Source organism: Neophocaena asiaeorientalis, unplaced genomic scaffold, assembly GCF_003031525.2.
Source record: "Neophocaena asiaeorientalis asiaeorientalis breed wild unplaced genomic scaffold, Neophocaena_asiaeorientalis_V1.1 scaffold210, whole genome shotgun sequence".
Lineage (NCBI taxonomy): Eukaryota > Metazoa > Chordata > Mammalia > Artiodactyla > Phocoenidae > Neophocaena > Neophocaena asiaeorientalis.
In genome coordinates this window covers 1,173,965-1,189,174 of record NW_020172282.1, presented here as the reverse complement: position 1 = coordinate 1,189,174, position 15,210 = coordinate 1,173,965, and the positions used below count along the sequence as shown (strand labels likewise).

Here is a 15,210-nt window from a genome sequence, read left to right as displayed (position 1 = left end):
CCAAAGCCTTAATCAGTTTCCTGCTACTTCAAAACAGCAGCCTCAGGCTTCCCTGGTGGCACAGAGGTTGGGAGTCTGCCTGCCGATGCAGGGGACACGGGTTCGTGCCCCGGTCCGGGAGGATCCCACATGCCGCGGAGCGGCTGGGCCCGTGAGCCATGGCCGTTGAGCCTGCGCTCCGCAATGGGAGAGGCCACAACAGTGAGAGGCCTGCGTACCGCAAAAAAAAAAAAGCTCCCCATGCTTCAGGTGTTGCTTAGTTTGAATGTGAGTTTAGAAACATCGGTGTAGATGTACCTGCACTTTGTCTACAGTTTAAAAACAAACATTTGAAAAGAAAAATCGCCAGGGTAGCAGTTTAGTTTTGCTCTGAATGTAGGGGGTGGATGAAATTTGTTATAGATGAGATGCAGGATGGGGAAGAAAAGTCCAACCTGAGATTTTTTTTTTTTTTTGCAGTACGCGGGCCTCTCACTGTTGTGGCCTCTCTCGTTGCGGAGCACACGCTCTGGACGCGCAGCTCACGGCCATGGCTCACGGGCCCAGCCGCTCTGCGGCATGTGGGATCTTCCCGGACCGGGGCACGAACCCATGTCCCCTGCATCGGCAGGCGGACTCTCAACCACTGCGCCACCAGTGAAGCCCCTGAGATTTTTATAGATTAAAAAATGTGATTTTTTTAAAAATGGAAAAGCGTTATGATTCAAGACAAAACTATTGTAGCATCTGTCAGAATTAGACGTTGTTTTGCAGCATTCCACTATCTTTTCTATCACCTACTAGTGTTCCGTTTCTTCTCCCGTCAGACAACCAGTATCTGTCTCTCGCTAAACACTTACCCAGACCTGCCAGATGCTCCACCTTCATACCGAGGGTAAAGCGCGATTCCTCTCAGAGGTGTTGGTGTTTAATAGATATTAATATTTTAAGTAAAAGAAAGAAAGTTCCAGCAGTGGGCTTTCAGAAATTACTTGCAGACAGAGAATCATCCCCCATCCCATAAGTTTTCCATAATAAAGACTGCAACAAACGGGACCCCCAAACTGCAGGCCAATGGCCAAGAGAGCCCTACCTGAGTACCCCATTTCCCAGTAGGAAGAAAAACTTAATTCTGCATTTCTTCATCTGCGGAAGCAGTGGTGTTGGAAAACAATGAAACAATTCCAAATATAAAACTCTTACATGTCAAGTGCTGCACCAGGACCCGGGGATGTGGCGATGACTACGCATCCATCACCGTCTCCAACCAGTTTATGTGCTGGGGAGGCCCACGTGGGGGGAATTAAAGGGCAACTGCAAGGATCCACCTAACTTGTCCTGGATGGGAGGACCAGCGGGAGGTGGTGGGAAGCAATGGTTAGGAGCTTAGGAAAGACTTTCCAGAACAATGTTTCTCAAATTTAACCCACAACAATGACACCTGTGGATCTTATTAAAGGAAAGATTCTGATGGAGAATGTCTGGGGTGGAGCCTGAGCTTGGGCATTTATAAGATGCTCCACTGGTCCCGGGAGAACACTTTGAGGGGTGGGGACCTAAAAGGATTAACACCTGTGGTAAGACAAAGGCTGGAAAACGCATCCCAGGCAAGGCATCCCAGGCAGAGGAGCGTGCCAAGACACTGAAGCTAGAAACACTGTTGAATATGGGAAACAACATTCAACATGCTAAGGAAAATTTCAGGTGAAATACGGTTGAATGCGAACACAGACAATAAGAGCTTTGCACAAAAATAAAAATAGATTTGTGATAGTTGCATGAAGGTGGTAAGATGAGAAGTGCTTCCCCTCACGCCCCTCCCTCATCTTCTTCAGACCCTCACTAGTGAATTTGTTTCTGTACTGAATTTATTAAAACAACAACAAAACAAATGAGTTTCTCCTCCATGGGCTGCGGGGGGTGGGTAGAATTCTGCACTGGGGTTCCTTTAACAAAATGACCAGGCAGCTTCTTCCAATCTTGGATTATGTGATTGTTTGACACCAAGCTACTTAATAACTGATTACAACAATTATATAGCGATGTGCTTATGATGACAACATAAAAACGTGTTTTCAAAGGAATAATATTTTATTTTAAAAGTTAATTAAAAATACTGAAATGCGTTTTTATAACCCATTAGTAAATTTTTCCTGGGGAAAATAATGCAGGAGGAATTGTATAGAATTCTGGCAGGAAAGAGCCTTGTGTCATTTGACTTCACAGAGCCATGAGTGGTACCCTGATAAGGAATTCATTGCTTGGTTCCCCAGGACACGTCGCTGTCCCCAGCCAGGAGGAGAACTTTAAGTTTCTGTGGCGAAGAAGGGAGAGTTGTGCTGGCCATGGACATCAAGCTGCATGTCTATGAGATATGTGCTCGATGGTTCCATAGATGGCACCGTTAAAATGACTACCACCTTTCTTCCAGATCAGGCGTGTTGTAGGAAACCACATCATGTAATATTCAGTCAACGGCCAGCCATGTCTGAAGCAGGTCACTAAACAAATCATATGACCACAGCACCATACACAACAGTCATCACGAAAACCCACACATAAAATTATCTTGTGGGGCTTCCCAGGGGGCGCAGTGGTTGAGAATCCGCCTGCCAATGCAGGGGACATGGGTTCGATCCCTGGTCCAGGAAGATCCCACATGCCGCGGAGCAACGAAGCCTGTGACTCACAACTACTGAGCCTGCGCTCTAGAGCCCGTGAGCCACAACTACTGAGCCCGTGTGCCACAACTACTGAAGTCCCCACGCCTAGAGCCCGTGTTCTGCAACAAGAGAAGCCACCGCAATGAGAAGCCACGCACCGCAACGAAGAGTAGTCCTCGCTCGCCACAACTAGAGAAAGCCTGCGTGCAGCAACGAAGACCCAAGGCAGCCAAAAACAATTAAATAAATTTATATATATAAAAAAGAACCTTGTGAGACAATTTCAGACCCCACAGTCTCTATTTGACAGATGAGGAACAGTTTGAGGGATGGTGATGAAGGATGTTAAGGTCTCCAAAATCACCAAGTCCCGTCAGCTGCAGAACTGGTTATAAACATCAGGCCTTCTGATGTTCTCGCTCCAACATCTCTAATTCTTTCTATGATACAACCCTATAACATCTAAAAAACAAGCAGGCAAGCATAGAGAAGGAAGGTTGTTGAACTCAAAAGGGATTAAGATCTATGGGACTTTTAAAATTACTTTTTAAAACTTAGAATTTCATAAGTGTAGTTTGGAATTTGCCATAGCTCCAAACTGTATCCTTTGTTCAGCTTTAGAGGAACCTAGGGATATCATGAATGTGTGGTGTTGGATTACAAATATTCTTATGTAAGTTGCAATAAATGAAGTAAAAAAGCACGAAAAAGATTTATTGGTGATTTGAGGGCCAGGAACTATTTGTCACCTAATTCATTCAAGGGCAACCCAGAATGTTTTAATAGGCTGTTGAATTAGTTCTAGTGAGTCTTCTTTAAACTTACATTTGTCTTATTTTATTACCTATGCTCATTATGAAACAATATTAGAAATGGTCATTTAGAATTTTCATATGAATAAAATAGAAATACAATAGTCGCTATCTTGAAGATATTTGATCAAAATAAACCATTCCTTCCTGTGTGTTAAAAGAAACAGTTTCTTAAGGATTATTGCAACGTGATATTAAACATAAAGACCAATTTATGGTGAAAAAGTGGATCCTTTACTTCAGGGCTTCTCAAACTTTAAGGTGTATACGAATCACTTATGGATCTTGTTAAAGTGAAGATCCTGATTGAGAAGGTCTGGGGTGGAGCCCCAAATTCTGCATTTCAAGGCATCCCAGGAGATGCTGATGCTACAGGTCCCAGGATCTCACTTGACTAGCAAGGCATCATGGGAATCACCTGAGATTGAACTTCAATCAACAATGTCATGGTTGATGGGTTTCTCACGTTACCCCACTTGAGCTAACAATTTACCCATTAAAGTATCTACTTTATTAAAAGGTCTGTGAAAGAATAGAAAGTACCTTAAGATATCTTACAAATAAAAAATTGCTAATTTTCGAGATCTGGCTTTACTTTTTATTTCCCTTCTTAATTAAGCAAAATGTGCAGAAAACTTCCGATAATGGCTTTAGTTTTCTCTTTAGCAGGTGAAGGCAGCTCAGATATTTTATTAACCCAGAAATAGAGTCTCGGATCAGATATTTTACAGACCAGGAAAGCTAGTCATTTTGAGATTATGAGATAAAAGTAGGATTGTAAAATTTAGCAAAAACAAAAAGAGAAAACAAAAATAAAACAAAACCTCAATCAACCACCATCAAAAAGATGGGATGCCCAGTTAAATTTGAAATTTAGATAAAAGTTTAATTTTTTCAGTATGAGAATACCCCATGCAATATATGGGACATACTTATACTAAAAAAAAAAATCATTGTTAATCTGAAATTCAGATTTAACTGGGCATCCTGTGTTTTATGCAGCAACCATTGCTAAAAACATACCCTAGATTCTAACTTACATTTAGGTGTTAAGGGAGCCAGATGCTGGGATGATGAATTAACCGACCCACTGACAGTGTTGCTTAAACATTCCAGCTGCACAGAGAATTGCTTTCTGGACTTGGCAATACCACATGGAGTACTTGGCTATTACAGCTGTTGATTCATGGGAATTCCTTTTAAGAGATTTGTGCCCAAAAGACCACACTTAAAAAAAGTCACGATAGAGGGCAAGCTGGAAGTGAAGCTAACAGGAGTCTTATATCAATAGCTTCCTTTCTGGGGAAGGACCAGGTGGTGCAAAGCAGGAAAGTGTTTCTTCTAGTTGCCTGTCTTTTCCACTTCTGGAGAACTGAAGATGCTCAGTGGGAAAATGGAGATAGTGGTTTCTTACACTCATGAGAAGTTCTTAATACATCACATTTTGGCAGGGTGTTTAGATTTAACATTATTTTCGAAGGAAGGAAAGTGTAAGGTGATTGCAGGCACTCTCTCCCTTCTTGCTTATCAGTTGCTGAAAGCCGACTTTACCAGCTTTTAAAGACGGTAATTTAGTCCTCTGATTTCACTTTTAAGTATGACAGCCAATAAAAAGTTTCAGATACTTTAGCAAAAAAAACAGGAATTACCTCATTTTCCAGCTGCCTTTTCTTGCTTATTTTCCCTTCTACTGACTTTAAATATCAATAGCATTCCTGCCATGATGTTTATGATTAACTCTAAGTTAGAACCAAGTTTTGTGTGTTAGCAAAATGCTTCTGAGTGTTTTGCCCCTGCTTAAGCAATTGACAATTATGAATTCCCTATTCTGGTAAAAATATAGTCAATCCAATTAGTTCCTAATTTTAGGAACTACTTTGGAGAGAACTATGAGTGGTATATGTACGGCAGACACTATATCAAACAAAATGTATTTCATAAAAAAATTTAGTGAAATCTAAATGATGATAAGGGTGGAAAGTTAATTTCACTTGGACTAGTTCCTTACCCAGTCAGCACAGGAGTTAGACAATCTGTCTTCTGTCGTCTCCCTCCTCCCCTTCCCCAATTACTCCTGTCAGGAACACTAGTGGGTTAAGTTACCTTGGAAGTTAGTTACCTACAAGCCATTACTACCAATAGCCCTAGGATGGGATTAAATACACTTACAATCTGTTTTAGTTTTCAGAAATGGTTTACCTGACCTCAGGCACCTCAAAATTTACATTACTTATAATGCAATGTTTGATTTTTTTGGTCTCTAAATTGCAGGTGTACTGATTCTGGAAGAGATGAAGAGGACACAAATTATATATAACCCTTAAAATTGCTCTATTAATCTAAGTGAAACTCACTTGCAAATAGCCTGTGACATTAACAAGTCATCAAAAAGAGGAAGTTCTCTTAACTGAAGGATATTTGATGAGGCAACACTTACAGTAAAAAATTAAGACAAGTTCCTATCAATGTAGTTGTCCTTTCAAATATTCCTTCTAGAATCTTAAGAGTAATCTGTCCAGCCTTGAGCGGAAGGCATATAATTTGAATTTCTGGATCCTAATTGATCTGTTTTTGAATTTAGAAATTTCAAACTAAATTGTCCATGGCATACTGTCAGCCTTTAGTGATAGAAGTGACTATGTATGTCTGCTTATTACCTAATGATCATTGCCTTTTGTAAGTAGCAAGCAATTTACCTTAAATGTATACTTCAGAAGAGTGGTGCTATTTCCCAAAGCAGCAAGTTTCCACATCATGTTTTAAGTGTATGAAGTGACAGTCAGTGAAAAACATCTAAATCTGAATAGATCCTCAAATTATGCATTAATATACTAAACCAAATAAGAATACAAACGCCCTCCTAGGGTGGAGGAAAAGGAAGTTTCTACGGCTAAAGAATTGAGGCAAGTGTGACCATGGGCTTGTTGTCAAGGGTATGTTTTCCTATTTTCTAGAGCTCTGGAAACAGTGATGTAGCTCAACGTAAGTTAATATTGCACTGTTTGGGCTGTTTAGGTTCAGAAGTTTTACGGCTGACCACATCACTAAAATTCACATATTATTTAGAAATGTACTACTTTTGCAAATATTCTCAACAGGGGAATAAATACACAGAAAAGGGGAATGTGAAACTAAACTAACTTTGGAGATTAGTTGACCTATGTTTGGAAACAAAAATTTTCCCCTTCTCTAAAGGGGAAAAAACTGAAAAAATACCAAGGTTTTCAGTGAGCAAATTCTCATTTAAAACAGAAGTGTATTGAGTTGGAATAAACCCACGGTCTGCAAACCTTGACTGTAAATATTCAGTAAATATTTCAGGTGTTGTGGCCCATACAGTCTTCGGTGCAACTATTCCATTCCATGCAGCAGCACAAAAGCAGACACGGACAACATATACGTGAGTAAGTAGGACTGTAGTCCAACAAAACTATTTTGGACACTTAAATTTGAATTTCACATAATTTTCAACGGTCCACAAATGTTTTTCTTCTTTTGCTCTATTTTCAACCATTAAAAAATACAAAAACCAATCTTAATTCATAGGCTATACAAAAAGAGACATTGGGTCATAGATGGCTGATCCCTGATCGAGTTTCCTGATCTGTTGATCGACTCATGGGTTTCAACTCAACCTAAGCTTAATGCCATTGCATGAAGTTTGTCAGTAGTCCTTTCTGAAGTGTGTAGATTATTAGGTTTGTTGGAAGCAAATTTACCGATAATTCTATTCTATGAGGCTGTGGTGTAACAAACCACAATTCTGAATACTTCTCTTAAAATCTGTGGTTATAGATCTGGAGCAAAAATCTTGTGCAATTAACACATTTGAAATACTTTAGCCAGATTGTCCTGATTAAGGAGAATAAATTCACTTTAAACGCTCAGGATGGTTGCAGGTGAACATGAAAAAGAGTTGGGTGTGTTCTTTGTGGTCTCCAGTAAGTGAATGCTGCTGAGAGCCTCCTGTGAAGGGACAGTGAAGCACCAGTTGAAGGACTATTTAGTAAAGATGCTGTACCGGGCATTTACGCTTTTGCTGGATGATATGACTAACATTTAAGAACCCTCATACAAGTTAAAAATTCTTACTTTGCTTATCTGGATAAGAAGCCAACGATGTGGCTCCAGTTGTTTGGGGTTGGCCTAGTTCAAAGGTTGATAATTTGAGAATAAATGAGAGCATGATATAGGTGAAGAGTTTCTCCTACTTTAAGAAGGGATGATATAATTAGAACTGAGCTTGCCTACCCAAAACCTCCAGACAAGATTACATCAAAGCTAGTCAAGAAATAACAGGATGATAGACCAGACCCTGGAAAAGGAGTGAGGGCTCCAGATTTCTCCCCACTTTGAAGATCATTTAATTTCTGGACCTGTGCTATTTGGCACATAGGAATACTATCTACCCAACTGTGTTTAGGCCCTGATAGGTTAATAAGATCAATGGGCTGTATAAATTTAAGGTAATAAGACTGGGTGGTTCTCATCTGTTCTCAAAAACTTCAGCGCTTCTAAAGTTGAGGCTATACCCTTTCTTTGTACCTCACCCTCTTGGGCTACTTGTAAATATCACAAAGCTAGGTTTGTACTATCCTCTCATGAACAGTTTCTGATTTATCTGAATTAGTACCATTTTTCTAGACTATGTTTCAGCCTTTCAGTATCTTACACCTTCCCTAAGAGAAGTTGAAATTTCAGAAGTGCATTCCCAGAGAATTTTCTCAGCTACACAGAAATAAGAACGGGTTCATTTACATCATTTTGGCTTTTGGAAATTCTTATTAACACTTATTTTTGCTGGTATCCAGCAAGGAATACATCCAAATTTCCATTTTTAAATATGCTGGATATTTAAATATATTTGTGCTATTTTTAATGTAGGTAGAAGACAATAAAAGCTGTCTATGAATCTGCCATTTATCCTACTCTGAAATAACTCTCCTAGCTTAATTAGTTCCTTTTGGAAAAAATACGTGTTTTTTCCATAATAATGGGTAGAGAGTGAAATTTTCATGAAGTGAATCTTGGATCCATGAGAGTGTAGTTAAGTATTATAACAATTATTAGTTATTCTCAGGATGCTAAATTGTTTTATGTAAAAATGTAAGCAAACAAATGAGCTACCATTTTATGGCTCTTAAGAACGGTAACAGAACTTTGGCTCCTACATATCCAGAATGTCTATCTTGGAAAAAAATAAAAACGAATGTATTCAGGATGCTTTGCTTATAAATATTCTCCCTACCTTCTGATAATGTTCAGTACAAACACAAAAGGACTGTGCTCTGTGCTATAGGGGCTGTAGACATTAAAGGCCCCTTCTAGATAACAGAATACCAAGCAGGGTACATAGGTGTTATGAGGGGTTCAAATAAAGTTCAACAGCTGATGATATTGAATGCTTGCTATGTGCTAGGCATGGTTGTTCCCCCTTAAAGAAACTGAGGATGCAGAAGAAAGCGTTTAGGCAAGAGAGTTATGATGATATAAAGAATAATGAGGAAAAGAGAGATAACTGAAGTTAATAGTAATAAAAATAAGTATTTCATAAACTGTGTACATCTCTAAATAGGCTATCTTATTAGGATCATGCCTGAGGATGATTTTTTTTTAAGCAAGAGACCTTCGGTTAATAAGATTCCTCGTAAAATGTTAGATGTAACCATTTCTATTTAAATAGATTCTTTAATCTACCTCTGAATGTGTAATCAAACAGTTACTTGACTTTTTTGTATACAAAATTTGTTTTGCAAATTCATCCTCTCTGTTTCGCATAATTGAAATAACCCAAACTACTTTGCAACATTTTTTTTTTCTACATGCCTCCCACCAAGGAAATTACAAGACGTCTATCTAGTTGGCTTTGTGTTTTACAGTGCTGGGAAAGGGAGCGGCTCAAACAAGCAAACAGATTCTGATCACATATTCAAAAGTGCTTTCAAAGGAGTGGAGTAGTGGGTGTCAATAAGCTACTCCATGTAATTACTTCCTATTCTCGGGATCCGCCTTTGAGTGCAGGCTTCTGACTCACCAGGCTGCTCCAAGTTAGTTTCTCCTGGGTTTTCCCACTGCCTGCTACACGTGAATCACCTCTGGAATGAAGTTTCTCCCGTATCCTTAACAACCGTGCAGAAACCAGGCACTGACAGTGAACTTCGATCTTTCCACTAAGAACTAGACCCTAGGCTGAGAGGGTGAAAAATGATGTGGCAGGTACCACCGCCAGCCAAGCTGCCAGATGACAGTCCCCGCGACCCCAGGCATTGGTCAACAGCATTCCAGTTTCAGCGTGGTTTTCCCCACCCACCCAGGTAGTTAAACTGGCATCTTGTCTTGCAGCTTGCGGCTGCCGGCCACTGAACTCTGCCCTTGCCTCACTGGTTCTCAAATTTGGCTGCACAATGGAATCACCTGGAGATTAACACACACACACACACACACACACACACCACAACACACCACAACAACAACTCCAAACCTCACTGTCATCTCAAAACAGTCTAATTAAATGGTTTGGGATGAGATATGGACATCAGGATTTTTCAAAGTTCCCCGGGCAGCAAAATTTGGGAATCTTTGCGTTGAAGAAGCATTGTTCTTCCCACGCAAGTGAAACTTGCCAGTTGAGCTTACCTAACGACCACTCGGTGGGTTCCCAACCCCCCTATCTTGGAGATCTATTGACAGCCCCTAACCGGTATCTTAATTAATTTGGCAGCAAAGAACGCTAGCAAAGCAAGGGTCATTTCCGGAATGGAAGGTTGGCAAGGACCCCTGCCCCTGCCCCCCACCCTTGCTAAAAACTAAGCTAAATTTAGTGCTTAAGCGAAGCATCTCAAACGTTGCTATTCTTTCGGTTACCTTCTGATCTCTGTTCTGTTTCATTCCACAGTGTATTGTTCGGCAAAGTTGGAAGGCTCGGGTCCTTCAGATTGGAAGCAGGTGCTGCGTCAAACCTCAGTCGAGAGGGGACTGCACTCTTCACCTCGCTGGGACCGACCCGCCGCGTCGCAGTGCGGCCCCCAGGGCAGATACTATGCTAATCAAGAAAGTTCTTCCGTCTCCTCGCGGGCGGGCGGGTGCAGGTTTGAACACTTAACCCTTGATTTTACGTGACTGCACTACAGTGCGTTTAGTAACCTCTTCTTGCCTAGCGGGTCTGGACCACATACCATGTTTTTGGAAAAGAAGAGGATGTGCGCAAGAGATGGAGAAACCCGCAGGGAGGGTACAGCAGTGTTGGCTGGTGCCCGGGCGAAGGGACGGCTAATGTTTGGAATATTAATTACTCTACGCGCTACTGACCCAGCGAGGACTAGCAGAAGGGGTCCGGGGGTTAAGACAAAGGCTCCTCCTGAGCTGCAACGCCCCTGCCTCCGAGGTTACAGCTCTGCCCTCTGCACTGGGCGGCCCTTGGCACGGGACTGGCAAAGTGACTCAAGGGGTGACCTAGTCCACTGGCCCTTTCGGGGTCTCAAAGTCTGCATGACCGAGCGCTCCGGGTTCAGAAGGGAGGGTCTTTCTGTGCCCACCCCTCCTGCCCGCCCTTTGTGGGATTTGTGGTCACTGCCCAGTCCTTTGAAGGGTGGACTGAAGAATTTCTTACTTAAACAGAATGGGGAGTCGCTGAATTGCTCCCGCCCTGAGCGCAGGGTGCTCCTTGCTGAAAACCACTTGAGATCAGAATAATAACCCGCTCTCTTTCCCACCCATCCGGCTCCCACGTCCCGGGCGCCGGGAGCACAGGCGGGAACCGGAGTCGGAATGGAGAGGTGGGGCTGCTCTTCGCTGGAGAAGCCCTGGGGGAGGCAGCTGGGCTGGGGGCGGGGGGGCGGTCCAAAGTTTGATCCCCAGCCGGCTGTCGCCCGTGCGCTGCACTTCCTGGTCTGCCCCGAAGCGCACAGCCCCTGCCAGCGCCCCTAGTTCTCAGTCCCCGCGCCCCAACTCCGTCGCCTTGAGGTCCGCGCGCTACGGGTGCGCACTCGCAAGACCCCCCTCCTTCTCCAGCGCCAAGAGTCCTGGCCAGCCCGGCTCTCACCCCCCGAGCCGGTCCACTTTGCCTCTGCCAGCGTGGCAGCCCTGATTCCCTCCCCTTTCCCGGGGTGCGCAGCTCTGGGGCCCCGAAGGAGGGATGTGGCCCGCAGGAGCGCAGCGGATGCACACCCAGGGGCCCCGGCGCCAACCCCTGCACAACTTCTTGCTGGGTTTGGAGACCCCCGGTCCCGCCGGCTGAGCGACTGGCGGACTGCAGCCCCCAGGCGGCGGAAGGAGGCGCGGCCAGCGTCTGACCTGGGAGGGACTGCGCCAGGACTAGGGGTGTCCGGGTGCGCCAGGGCGGTACCGCTTTAAATGCACTTGACTCACCTGCTCCGGCGCCGTCGCCTCCTTCCTCTACTGACAGCTGGGGGCTTTGTTTTCTCCACCCACCCGGCCGGTCGCGCTCCGCCCCCTCCGCCACACGTGACTCGCCGTCTGCCACCGCCGGCAGGTGGGGACCGCCGCCGCCGCCGACAGGCCTGGGCAGGTCGGAGGCGACCCGCCGGCGGGTCAGTCCCTAACGCTGGTTAGGGCCCTGGGAAGCCAGAGTGAGTTGGTGACAAGGAATAAAGTGGCAGCCGGTGAAAGGAGCCGAACTGTTGGGCAACAGCCGAGAGGGAGGAGGCCGGCGCGGCTCAGAAAGGGGACTTAAGAGGCGACCCCACACCCTGAATTAAGTACCTGTAACTGGGGGCCTGCACACCAACCGGCTTGCATCTGCTTTTTACACCAAGTGTTTGTACTCATACCTGGGGAACAATGGATACTGCGGAGCAAACTAGTTTTGTCCTGAACATTATTAATTAAACTAGGCAATTCTAAGCTGAACAATATGATAAACAATGTAATAAATAATAGCAAGTTCTACTGAGGTTTGAAATCTGCTTGCTGGTGCTGGTTGATATCTGGATTCTATTTGGAAAATGGAATCAGGCTGGAGGCGCTAACTCCAGATTATTGATGTGGGCACTTGTCCATTTGGAAGAGCACACGGAGTTTTAATGAAATGAATTGAGAAAATGTTCTGGCTTCAGGACCCAGCTCCGTATCTGCTGCTTTTGGAAGTGGTCCTGACTGTTGCTGATCTCCAGTGTTTGAAACTGCAAGAACCTGTTGTCTGAATCCTTCCTTTTGCCCTTGGAGAACACACATATACCTTTGTTCTCCCCCAAATTGCAGCTCAGGAGAAAGCTTGTCCCCATCTCCCCAGCATCCATTAAAGTGAAGTCTGCAGAGTGGAGTGACTTTGCTCTGTGCTTCCCAAACTTTAATGTACAGAGGGATCATCTGGGGGCCTTGTTAAAACCAAATTCTGTTTGAGTGGGTCTGAGGTTGGACCTGAGAGCCTGTATTTTTGCAAACTCTTAGGTAACATCAGTGTTGCTGGTTTGAGGACCACACTTTTGAGTAGCAAGGTTCAGAGCACCCTTTTGGCGTTGGCCAGCCTATTTTGAGTCATGACTGCACCACTTAATAGCTTTGTGACTTTAGGCAAGTTTCTTTTCTTCCTTCCTTCCTTCCTTCCTTCCTTCCTTCCTTCCTCCCTCCCTCCCTCCCTTCCTTTAAAAATATTTATTTATTTATTTGGCTGTGTCAGGTCTTAGTTGCAGCATGCGGGATCTTCAGTTGCAGCATTCGAACTCTTAGTTGCGGCATGCATGTGGGATCCCTGACCAGGGATGGAACCTGGGCTCCCTGCATGGGGAGTGCGGAGTCTTACCCCCTGGACCACCACAGAAGTCCCTAGGCAAGTTTCTTAACACTTAAGCCTCCACAGCTGTAAAATAGGGATGCTCCAACTCAATCTTGAAGATTAAGTGAGAAAACCCATTTAAAGCACCTAGTGTAGTGCCTGGCACACAAACCTAGGGTTTAACAAACGTTAGCTAATTAGCTCTTGGGGGCATCCTTGCGGGAGCAAAGCTGGCACAAAGTCCAACATACCAGCAGGGGGAGCAGTGTGTGAAATGGGCTCAGGGGATGAGGCAGCCTGCCCGAGGCTAAGTACTCTATGCCCAAGGGCACCTAGCACCACCAGATGTGTAGAATAAGTTTGTTAAATAAATGAACAACCATAATGCAGAGCAAATCACACATGTTTAAAAGTTCTTCTGTTTCTTCTGAAAAACTCTAAATCTTGATAAATGAGTTCTGGAACATTGAATTAAAAAATCATTTTGCTTTTTATTACAGATAATGTCCAGGTGCCTGTCGGATGGGTAATCTATTTTAATCTCCGAGGGAGTAAATGGATTATTACGGAGTAGTACATTTTTTATCCTCATTAAAAACCTTGAAATTTAACTGGAAATGAATTTATTAATGAAGATATGGTATTCTTAGCTTTCAAAATGAATGGGTATTGTCATCATAATTCCCATATTTCCCTTCTTTGCTTCTCCTCTCTCTGCCCGTCCCCATATCACTGTTTCCTAAGACTCTTTTCTTGGCTTTTTATTTTTCTCACTTTCTGCTATTTCCCTTGGAAATTTTATTTCTATCTTATTTTCAACTTTCAAGTGTGTGGAGATTACTTCTGAATCTATACCCACATTCTTGACCCATTTCCAAGCTCCATTTCTGGATTACCAATTACTTGCTAGGCATTTCCACTGATTTTCCCACTAGCCTAGAAGTTTCAGTGTGTTCTAAATTAAACTCCTCTCTCCTCTCATAAAATGGATACCTCCTCAGTAATAAATCAAGATGATCATTTGCATTGGAAAGCCCTCAGTGCTAATTCATGGACCTGGCAGGGGTGTGGTTCACACAGTATGATTGCTCCAGCTACCTTCTTGCTGCTACCAGATATTTCTGTGAGACTTTCTTTCCTTCAATAATGACTGGGGCCAACTCATGTGTAAACACCACTCGCTAGTATAACAGCCACATATGCTGCTGTGGGCTGCTGCATAAATGGTGATCAAGGTGAACTGATCAGGTGGGAGACTGCACCCATCAGAGTAGCCTAGATTATGCTGCTGTGACAGACACCACCAAAATCTCAGTGGCTTTGCTTCATATGACAAAAATTAATTTCCCGCTCAATGCAGAGTCTCCAGGGCAGCTCTCAGGGTGAATCACCATCTAGCCTGCTTCATTCCTGTGACCTCTCCATGAGCACCATGGCAAGGGAAGAGAATATGGAAAACTGTGCACCAAACCTTAAATGCTTTCACCCAGTCAAAGGAAGGGGCATGGCCATTACCTAACTTTAAGGGGGTATGTGCTCAGAAGGAATGGGGAAGTAGAAATCTTGGGGGGCATGAGTAGTGTCTACCATAGGAATCCATTCTACTACTACATAGGAGGGTTAGGGATAAAATTAAACTGAAAACAGTCTAGTTATAGTAGAGGGTGAGCGTAGATTACCAGTTTGAGGAAGCTGCATGTGGAGCCTTTGGGAAGACAACATCATTGCTGTTATGATACAATATTGATATTATGTAGACAGACACTTATAAGTGAGAAATTCTGTCTGCCTGTCAGGGTCACCTTATGATTTAGTCAAGGTCAGTCTTTCCAGGAATTGATCATCCAAACTCTTCTGTCACACAAGAGCGGGGAAGTATCTTACATCTTGATTATACCCTGAGGAACACACCAACCATTAAATAAGTAAGCTTACATTGACACAAGCAAATGTGCAAATTTTGCTGACTTTGTTGGTCATTCTCTACTTGAGGAATGAATGTGTATCTCAAGAAGGAAATATT

The 15,210-nt window shown here is 43.4% G+C and overlaps 1 protein-coding gene across 1 annotated transcript in view; it reads right to left on the bottom strand.

Annotated features, from left to right (window-relative positions):
* The window catches only part of MAPRE2 (microtubule associated protein RP/EB family member 2), a 158,654-nt gene extending 146,777 nt beyond the window's left edge, over positions 1 to 11,877 (bottom strand). The window contains exon 1 of the mRNA XM_024764448.1: positions 11,822 to 11,877. The gene's annotated coding sequence lies outside the window, so the exon portion shown is untranslated. The remainder of the gene's footprint in view (positions 1 to 11,821) is intronic.
* Positions 11,878 to 15,210: the final 3,333 nt, after the last annotated feature.